Source organism: Danio aesculapii, chromosome 23, assembly GCF_903798145.1.
Source record: "Danio aesculapii chromosome 23, fDanAes4.1, whole genome shotgun sequence".
NCBI lineage: Eukaryota > Metazoa > Chordata > Actinopteri > Cypriniformes > Danionidae > Danio > Danio aesculapii.
This window is the reverse complement of record NC_079457.1, coordinates 11678762-11690311: the sequence shown is the minus strand read 5'-3', so window position 1 is coordinate 11690311 and position 11550 is coordinate 11678762.

Below are 11550 nucleotides of genomic sequence, written 5' to 3'. Positions count from 1 at the left end.
ACAATTTGTGACAAGATTGTCTATACACACACGGCTGTTTGACACTATTCTCTGCACATACCGAGTCCTAAAAGCACCACAGGCACCTGCATTGCAAAATGCTGAGGTTTTTTTATCTCATGTGGTGTGCAATATCAAATTCTATTAAAACAATACACTTCTAGCAGTTCATACTAGCATCTAATATCTTGTTTATCATGGGGGCATGCATGAAATATTCCTGAATGAAAGTGAAAGTGCCAACCTGCAGTTAAAGTCGACAAATTAAAAATGAAACACCCGAAATTACAAGAAACTCTGGAGGAAATGTGGATAGCGTGGTGATGCTATGACATTAATCAAATTATGTGCTATAACGTAAAACGGGACCATGAAAGAAACATTCAAAAAGTAACTCATGTAACACCTCAATAATATTATTATCTTATTCAAATTAAGGCAAATAATAAGATTACTGATGTCCATGTAAACAGTCATTGACTTAAGTTAATTGTCATATAGATGAAGAAACTTTATTTAACTTTTAACCTTTCAATTCCCTGAAAGTTTTTTAAACAAAGAAAAAGTTTCTTTAGATCATTAAAATGATCTTCACATTAAAAAAATAAAGGGTTATTTTAAGAGATGTTGACTTAAATGTTCTTTGGGGAATCAATAATTGTTCCCTTTATATTTAAGAGTCAATGGATGCTGAAGGTTTTTCATGAAAACGATAAAACACTTGATGAGTATTGATGTTACCAGATTTAGTCATGGTTCTTGGCTTGTAAATTACTGCGTGCAGAAAAACTAAACAACATATAATGAAATCAAAATTAACCTAACAAACTCACACTTAAAAAAGGAAGCTGTAAAACAATGGCTTTTGCTGCAAACATTTTTTAGGTTTCCCAAAAAAAGCATTTAAAAAAACAGTTCTAAAAAGATCCTCCTTTTTCTTAGTATGAAGAACATTTCAACTGCAACTCAACTTTTTCCACTAAAGAATCTTTTGGGAAGTATTTTTTAATTCTAAATCATCTTCATTAAATCAGTGATGCCAAAAAAACAACAACAAAAAAAATTATGCTTTACAGATGCATACAGATTGAATTTAAGTTCTCATAACATGCACAGGTGTTCACAGAAGGTATCCAGAATGTATCTATGGACCCTTGACCGAAGAAGGCCCACCACTGCTTGGGTCAGGCCCGTTCGGCTTCAGCAGCGAGGCCTAAAGCAGTGATGGTGGGTCCCAACAAGCACAGATTGATGGGGTGGCGTGGGGCCACTGTATGTTAATGTATCTGTCGAGGCGAAATGTGCTTCAGCGTGAGAGTGATTTTAACGCTCTCGGCAGGACGCCGAGGCATTCGTCCTGTCATCAGGAATGTGGATGACTCTCGAGCAAGATAAATCTTGACAATGAGGCGCTGGTCAACTGAGCCGGTCCTGCCACTTTGGGTTTCCCTTGTAAAACAGAGTTTAAGGGCTTTGACAAAGGAACCGTCAAACGCAGAAGGAAGGAAAGAGGAAATTAATGCAGTTTTGTGGACTGAAAGTGCTACTTGTGGTTGTTTTTAAATATATCACACCACATGTGTGGTGTTAATTAGCATCGTGGTTGTGATAATAAAGCGTTTAGGTCTTGTAAATTGTTTCAATCAGTGACATAGAAACAGTCTGAAAAATAACTTCTGAAGCAATGCCACAGAAGAACCATTTTGGTTCCCCAAAAAATTCTCAAAAACTTTTTTCTTAAAGTGTTTTTCTTTTGATCTTTTCTTTCATTTTTTTCTTAAAGTGATGAACATTGTATTTGTCTTAACTTTTCACTATAGAGAAACTTTGTGCAAAGACAACTACAGTGCATCCGGAAAGTATTCATAGCGCTTCACTTTTTCCACAGTTACAGCCTTATTCCAAAATGGATTCATTTATTTCCTCCAAATTCTACACAGAATACCCCATAATGACAATGTGAAAAAAGATTTGGTGAAATTGGTGCAAATTTATTAAAAATAAAAAAGCTGAAAAATCACATGTACTGAAGTATTCACAGCCTTTGCCGTGAAGCTCTAAATTGAGCTCAGGTACATTCTGTTTCCACTGGTCATTCTTGAGATGTTTCAGCAGCTTAATTGGAGTTCACCTGTGGTAAATTCAGTTGATTGGACATGATTTGAAAAGGCATACACCTGTCTATATAAGGTCCCAGGGTTGACAGTGCATGTCAAAGCACAAACCAAGCATGAAGATAAAGGAATTGTCTGTAGACACATTTACATAAAAAAGTGGAAAAAAGTGAGCACTACGAATACTTTCCGGATGCACTGTGATATGGAATCATTAAAGCACGCTCTCCATATGCACCAGACACCTATGTATAAGTGCCTCATACTACTTTAGAGAAAACTGCAATTTTGAGTGTGCTTCATGCAGGTGAGTGGGCTTGACAAACCACCTGTAGGACACACTCTCCTCAGAAAACAAAAAAAATCTAAACTAACTTGGACTTGTGATAGCATTTATACGCCAATTATGATTTAAGTGCTTTTTTATTCTTGCTTGTTTCTTGCTTTGGAGAAAAGTGTCTGCTAAATGAATAGATGAAAAAAAAAATCAATTTAAGGTGGCGTGGTGGCGCAGTTGCCTCACAGCAAGAAGGTCACTGGTTCGAGCCTCGGCTGGGTCAGTTGGCATTTCCTGTAAGGAGTTTGCATGTTTTCCCCATGTTCGTGTGGGTTTCCTCCGGGTGCTATGGTTGCACAAGTGCAAAGACATGCGCTATAGGTGAATTGGGTAAGCTAAATTGGCAAAGTGTATGTGTATGAATGAGAGTGTATGGGTGTTTCCAAGTAATGGGTTGCAGCTGGAAGGGTATTCGCTGCGTTAAATATGCACTGGATAAGTTGGCGGATCATTCCGCTATGGAGACCCCTGATTAATAAATGGACTAGGCCAAAGGAAAATGAATGAATGAATAAAATAAATTTAAACGAAGTAAAGAAGCTTTATTTTTAACGAGTGTATTAGTAAAACAAATAGTAAATTAGCAGTTCATTCCTCAAAAGATTGAGGTCGGTATAATTCAAGAATCTGAATTGCTGAATTGACCTTTCGCTAAGCCACACCCAAAAACCGCCACCCACCAATCGTGGCTTAGCAACCGTAGCTACGCGCAAAAGCTGTCAAGCTTTGAGCAAGGGAAATAGCCCAAAGCGTTGTGCATATGGATTGTGCAAATCTGGCACCCGGTATCCTAAAAGTTTGGACAGGGTGGTGGAACTTTTTCCCTTTTCAAAACCAAAAACCAAAGGGGAGAAATGCCAGCGTGGCTCAAGCTCTGTGAGTGGCGCTAAAAGAGCGGAGTTAAGTTGGTTTTGTTCTGATATTCCTGACACATTCAGTGATGGACCGACGGCAATAACTCACACACCTCTTACCCTAAACAGATCTAACCTGAGTTTCCAGCCTGATCTCATGAGAAAACGTAAGTATTTTACGTTTTGTCAGTTTAGTGGTTAATTCGTACGAATTCGTACGAGTTCAGTCATATGAAATTGTACGATTTTAAAAAGGAGGCGTGGCACCTAACCCCACCCCTAAACCCAACCGTCATTGGGGGATGAGCAAATTGTACTAAATTGTATGAATTAGATCGTACGAATTCGTACGAATTAGCCACTAAATCAAAAAGTTACGAATTGCCGTGAGATTGTGTTGGAGTTTCCTACAAAAACATAAAGCAGGTTATGTTCCACAGCTGTCTTTTTCTTTTTTTTTCCCGCTCGATATTATGAGCACTGCCCCGTTTAAGCCTTCGCCATAGTAACGTTATTTACTAATAGCAAATAGGTCATGAGTTATTGATCCGGAAAATATGAATCTGCAAATCTGTTGCTAACTTTACTGAACTTCATATTTCAATCTGTTTCAAGCTACGAATATTTTAAATTACTAATCAACAGAACAAAACAGAGATGTGATCACAAACTGAGCACTTGCAATAAATATACTTTACCAGCAGCTGTTGTTCAGTTATTTATAAAGAGCACACAAACATACTGACAGTAATAGGTAATTTTCTGTACATTGTTATATGGGTCAATGATGCTAATATTCAGCACAAATCCATCAATTTCCTTTTTCTGGCTGTTCTTTCTATGAATGATTGATGTAGAAGCACTGTCTATGCATGTTTCCTCGGCGGTTAGTAACAGTATATTTCATTGCACAACATTAGTCTATCAGGCTTTTTGGATAAAAATAGAGAAATCACGGTTTAATTTGTTATTATTAGATTATTTTTACATTTTACCTCTCCTGCTGTGCATGAACTGAACTGTTGAATGGTCAGCGTATGAGGCGGCTAGGCTAAGCTAGCTTCAATTTTGATTGAATTATTCTCTAATCGGTTGCCTATTATGCTGTGAATACACCCCTGTAATGCATACTGCATGACCGCTGAAGAAGGCATATTGAGAAACAGCCATTGTAAAAGATGTGCCAGGCACGAAAGCTTGACAGGCGTAGTAACTAAGGAGGTTACTAGAGGAGCTTAGCGAAGGGTCAATTGGTAGGCATTTATTATTATTAAATACAATAAACTGTGGTATAACCTTTTTATTAATTAAAGCTGGGTTAATGAAATGCTAATCCTGATGTTGATACAGCAGAAAGATAACAGGAGCTGTGTCTGTATTATGTTTTTCCTCTTCATTAAACCCAACAGTCATCAGAGAATAACACGAGGGCGTCATTTATCATCTCTCAGCTTCCTGTTAGCTGTGTGTGAGGGCTGCAAAAGTGCTGAAAGAAAACTAATTGTGCCGTCGCACATAAAAGTGAAATTTGCACATGAATATGCATGAATTATTTGGACAGAAAAGTAGGTCAAAGAATCTGAATTCCCTGGTTCTCCATCAGCAGTCAGTGATAGGGACTCTTTTCGAAACTGCATGGCCAAAAAACACCATGAGCTGATTAATTAATCTTCATCAGCTCAAAGTTTCAAAGTAAGCCTGTAACTCATATAGTTATGAAAAGAATTAAGATCACTTACAGTTTATTTCTGTTTTATTATATATACTATGAATCCTGTATTATATGACACTGTAAAACATCTGTAAATTAGCAGCTTTGTGTATTTTATGATTTTTTCCGCACTGCTACGAGTGTGATATTATGTTTATTCAACAGTTCGACGGCATAATCGTGTGTGAAAAAGAAAATCAAACACGGAGAGTCTCAAAAATCCTTTTGAACTACTTTCTTCCACCATTCATTCACATCTTCAGTTGATGTCAAAACAGCAGAAACCATTGCCAGTTTACAAACGTCACTTTAGAGCTCGTATTTGAATGATTTTCTAGCATAATGTCTAAAGTGAGGACAAAACAGGTGATTTTGCTCACATTTTAAGATAATAAGGCTGAACGGCATAAAATGCCATCAGTCTACAAAGATTTCCCAGTATTTCTCTGTTGCAATCAGTATATCACAAAAATTAACCCCAAAAAAGCTGAAGCAAAGCAAACACTACCAGTTTCTGTGGTATAAATACAGCGCTATAAAATACAAAAGAGAGAAATCGACTTAGAATGTCACTTACCGGATTTATAAATATTTGTTCAGCTGTAGTTTGAAACTTACATTGAGAAAATGCTGAGATTTTCTCTGTCTAAAGACTTATTATGTGGTCTCTGTCGCCATCTTGTAGCGGAACATCAACCGTCACTTTATTTGGTCTCAGACAGGCTGATGGCGGCCGATGCACTGAATCTCAGAAATTCTAAATATTTAATTAGGCACTATCCTTATAAATAAACTGCATAGTTACAATCTAAACAACTACATTCTCAACTAAAAAAGCCTCAAAAGTACATTATGTTGTGTAACAGCTGCAATATTTGTCAAACTGTAGAGTGTCCTCTGCTTGTTGCTGTATGTGGGCGGAGTAATACACAAGAGCTAAGGGTGAGGGGGCTGTACCAGTGCTGTTATTTTCAGAATATCGCACAGATATCAAATCAGATTTAAAAACCAGACAAAACTGATGTATATATATATACATATATATATACATATACATATATATTAATATTTATATATGCCTTTAAATTGCATTTTGGGGCTTTTTTCCTCTGACAACTTTTGATGTTGAAAAGTGTGAAAAAGTGAGTTTTATTGACATGTTTAATAGACTGAAGTGACATTTTGTCTTGGCTGTTGTTGTCAATTATGATACAAAACCTGGTAATAAACTGCCAGTATTTTTTATTTTATTTTACAGACTTATTTGTATATATATTGCTTCATTTACAGTATATTCTTTTAAACTTCTAAAATTCCAATAAAATTCACTTAAAATGCAGAGTTGAATTTTACCATCAAAATTCGACAGAGCAGAGATTAATAACGCAGTACATAATCCTAATCAACACAAAACACCTGTGAATGCCGCCTGATCTCACAAGGTAACTCAACTATTTTACAATTTGTCAGTTTAATGGGTAATGTGTGCGAATTCATACAAGTTCAGTTGTACAAAAAAAAACTTAAAAGGAGGCGTGGCACCAAACCAAATCTCACCCCGGAAGCCAACCGTCAATCGGGGATAAGCAAGTTGAAATAAATTGATTGAATCTGATCGTAAAAATTGATAAATAAAAAAGTTACGAATTGCAGTGAGATAGCATTGGTGAATCACAAAATACTATTGTTTTTGACAGTGAGGATTTCCTGTGTTTGAAAGCCAAAAATAAGGTCCAAACAAAAATGAAGCAGCCCACCAATACACTCAAAAAAATGATGTTTGCTGTTTGTTCAAACTACTTATTTAAAATCAGCTGAAACAACAAAATTCCTGAGTTTTTTGGAGAAAACTTAATTGTTTCATGCTCAATCCTCTTAAATTTGCAAAAACTAAAAAAAACTAATTAGCTAACTTCTTCTTTCATGTTGTCTCAACACAAATTGATTGTGTAAAACCCAGCATTTTTTACAGTGCAATAAATCAGATTTTCAGGACCATGTGAAACTGAAAATGTTCTATAACTGGAATAAATCACATTTTAAAAAATAATAAAACAGAAACGTTTATTTTAAATTGTACTACTATTTTAAATTATTACTTGATCAAAGAAGTAATCTTGGTGACTTCTAAAGCTAAAAAAATCTGTTGTGTCATAAAAGCGATGATCTGCGAGTGCTAACATGAACTTAAGGAATTAAAGTATAGAAGGTGATCAAATATTCAACACTTAAGGGGAAACCAAAGGCAATTTGAATCTCTGAAAAACCCATATTGATCATCCTCTAATCTGAAAATCAAAAGGAAGCTCTTTTAATGTCTACAACGATTACATCCCAGCACTTCTTGCACTCTCAACACATCTCCAAGGGACGATGAAAATAATTCAAGATTACTTCTGGAATGGCTTAAACCTTACAATTACCATCCCATATGTTAGACCACAAAGCTCCACCGCTCTTAAGAAGTCTCAACACTTTAATATTTCACTTCCATCATTTTAGGGCACCGCAATAATCCGTCCCTCACGTCTGCATGTATCGGGGAAAGACTGAAATTTTAATGAAGATTCGCTGACGGGCACTGCACACCTCTGCTTGGTTAAATATCATGGTTAATTAGCACGTAAAGGTACGCCGTCAGCACAATGACAGATGGCTGCGAGCTTGATTAATCTATGAATTAAACATTGAATGGTGGCCTGCAAAAAATCTGACATGAAATAAGCCCTACGTTGAGGATTTTAGAGCAGGTTGCATGTAAAATGAAAAGATTTTCTGGATTTAAGATTTATAGTTAAGTAAAATAACTGTTTTGTAAATAAAGTCGAAGGAAAATGAATGAATAAAGTACTGACGATTTTTTCAAATATAAAATAAAAATGTTGGTAGTTAGCGCTTTTTTTCCCCTAAAATAACAAAAAAAGATGCCATGTTTATATTCATTTCAGACAACACAACACCAGTTTAAACTTCAGAAGCAATATTTCTAATCACAACAAATGAAAACTTTTTATTCAATTCTATTGTAATTTTCTTATAAAAAAATCTAAATGACAATATTTTCATTTTTCATTTATTGTCATTTTCAGAAGAAATGCTTATTAATACTCCTGTGAATATTCTATTCTTTTTTTAAAAAATTCAGATTTTTTTCCAACACAATGAAAAAAAAAAAAACTAATTTTGAACAAAATGTTTTTTTTTTCACTATTTTACTACATAATATTTTACTAGTTCTTTAGACAAGAGTAGTATGAGAAATTCCTATTCAGCTTAAAGTGCTACATAAAGGCTTAACTAGGTTCAATTAGGCATTGGTTGTTTCCTAGCCATTAAAAAAAATATATATATATAAAACCAGAAAAAAAACATCAAAAATATAGGAAATATTCAATGCCAATGGCGTAGTGGAAAGTGCATCGACATATGCACTCCGGTGCTCACGGCGACCTGAGTTCGATTCCCACCTCGAGATCCTATGCCGATCCTTCCCTTTTCTCTGCTCCCTACACTTTCATGTCAATTCTCTCAACTGTCCTTTCCAATTAAGGTGAAAAAATAATTACCCCGAAAAAATAATTATTAAAATATACCAAATGCTGTGCAAAAAAATAGTTTGATCTATTAAACATCACTTCAATAAATCTAAACATCAATTTTTGAAAAGCAAAGATATATTGTGGCTACTGATTTTTCACTTTATTAGGTACACCAGTCCATCTGCTCGTTAATGCAAATTACTAATCAGCCAATCATATGGCTGCAACTCAATGCATTTAGGCATGTAGACATGGTCAAGACAATCTGCTGCAGTTCAAACCGAGCATCAGAATGGGGAAGAAAGGTGATTTAAGTGACTTTGGATGCAAATGCCTTAGATCTTAAAGATCTTAAAATAAAAAACAATTAAACATTAAACAGTGGCCTCCAAATGATTTGACATAAAATAGACTCTCCGTAAAGGATTCTGGCGAGGGTTGCTTGTTAAATCAGAACCTTTGGGCTTGATGTGCACTATTAGTGTGCATTTCAGGTCTTTAGCAGTGTTTTAAAGGTTGCTCAGATTGTCTGAACGCTGCATACGAGCACGTCTAAGAATCTGGCTTTAAGAGCGAGTGTGTTAAGTGCTCTCAGCCCACGGGTGCTGTAAATCAGGATCAGCAGCAGTCAGGCTGGAGCGGAGAGGACTGTGGCCTCTCTGAAGAAACACAAAGCCAGACTCTTTGTCTAACTCTGTCTCCCTCGCTGGCATTCAGCATTTCACTCCATTGCATTTCTGCTGGAAATTGAGCAGCTTGTCTTTAGCCAGTAATAACCCATTTATTCCAATTCAAGGCATACCTTTTATTAACAATATTCCCATATATTTAAAGTTGTGGTAGTTTTTATAATAACTGCACACTATGAATTAAGCATATGTTCATCATTTGTTAAGCGTTACCTCTACATTAATAGACTTTAGTAAGCAGTTTATTAATACAACTACAAATACTGTATTGTTTATTGAATTTTCATGCATTGTACATGATTTTTTTTATTATTTATAAAGCAGATATTTCAGATCGTTCAGATTGAGCAAGTAAATCATTAATACATTTATTTTTTAAGCATATAGTAAATGTTTGTACATTAATAAATGCTTTATTAACACAAATTCCTACAGTTTTGCGGCTTGATCTAACATGAGGACTATTAATGCTTTGTAAAGCCCGACAATTAAAGACTCAGTAATATACTAAAAGAACAAGGAAATGAGTGAATCAGAACAAAAATATATTAATTTTAGAATACAAACATTAAACTGTACAACTGTATCTAATGAAAAACAAGTCTTTACAATAACAAGAAGTCAAAATACAACCTTTTTTGTTACTGGATAAAAAAACAATACAATAATTTAACAATATTAGAACACATTTCAGAGCTACAGTTGCAATCAGAATTATTAGCCCCCCTGAATTATTAGCCCCCCTGTATATATTTTTCCCCCAATTTCTGTTTAGGGGAGAGATTTTTTCAACACATCTTTAAACATAATAGTTTTAATAACTCATTTCTAATAACTGATTTATTTTATCTTTGCCGTGATGACAGTAAATAATATTTGACTAGATATTTTTCAAGACACTTCTATACAGCTTAAAGTGACATTTAAAGGCTTAACTAGGTTAATTAGGTTAACTAGGCAGGCTAGGGTAATTACGCAAGTTATTGTATAATGATGGTTTGTTCTGTAGACAGTCAAAAAAAATATATAGCTTAAAGGGGCTAATAATTTTGACCTTAAAATGGCTTTCAAAAAAATGTAATACTGCTTTTATTCTTGCTGAAATAAAACAAATAAGACTTTCTCCAGAAGAAAAACACATTATCAGGCATACTGTGAAAATTTCCTTGCTCTCTTTAACATCAACTGGGAAATATAAGAAAAAATAATAATTCAAAGAGGGTTTCTGCAAAACTCTGATTGCAACCGTATTCATACTAAATAGTTTGAAATGATATATTGTTTGAGAGCTATAAAGCAATGATTAAACTAAAATAATCTTATTTTTAGATAAATTTAAGATTTGTTTTCATATTTTTGTTCTGAATCACTGTCGTTTATTTTATTTTATTCTATTCTGTTTAGAATATAACTGAGCCTTTATTTATCATTTATAAGTAGGGCCAGACTTAATCTGTTGATATTTTCTGCTATTTCTGTGCAAAATTTTGTAAAAACATCTGCAGATTTATGCAGAATGATTTTTGGAAGTATTGTAACTGAAAACGTAACTAAAAATAATACCTTTTAAACTTTTATTTAATGTTAATAATGCAAATCCAATCAGATCCACTTATTTGGTAAACAAGCAAGTCTCTCATTTATCAACTGTACTGTTTTACATCTGCACAACTTTGGTTTGCACTCCTTGCCATTTGCCCTCATAAGTGCAATTGTTTTTATTTTTTACTTATATTTGTAGATTTCATTATATGTATAATTATATTTATTGTAATTTCTTTTTTAAATGCTACTTTATGTATTAATATTACATGTTTGAGTCTGAGAGTAACGTAATTTCGATTCTCTGAATGTCCTGTATATGTGATTGACTTGACAATAAAGCTGACTTTGACTACTAAAAGACAGCATACAGTGCTCAGCATATTTGAGTTCACCCCTCACAAATCTCTCTTTCAAATTCATATTTTTAATAGGAAGCTATGCAATATTATATTTGTGCATACACATTAGATTAATCAGTACTGAAGCCTAATCTGGAGCTTATCTAACAAAATAACTTACGAGAACGGTCCAAAAACTAGTACACCCAAATTTATGTTATAGAAAAATATTAAGTTATATTAAGAAAAATATATGCTATATAAAAATATGAGGAAAAAACCAAGAGAAGCAAAAAAAATTAAGATTTAGTTGACATTTATTTGGTTGTAATTTTTATTTTTGCAACATTTTGTTTGAATTTTAATTGTATTATCTTTTAATTTCTAAATATGTTTGGTGACTAAATATTATTTTAATAAATA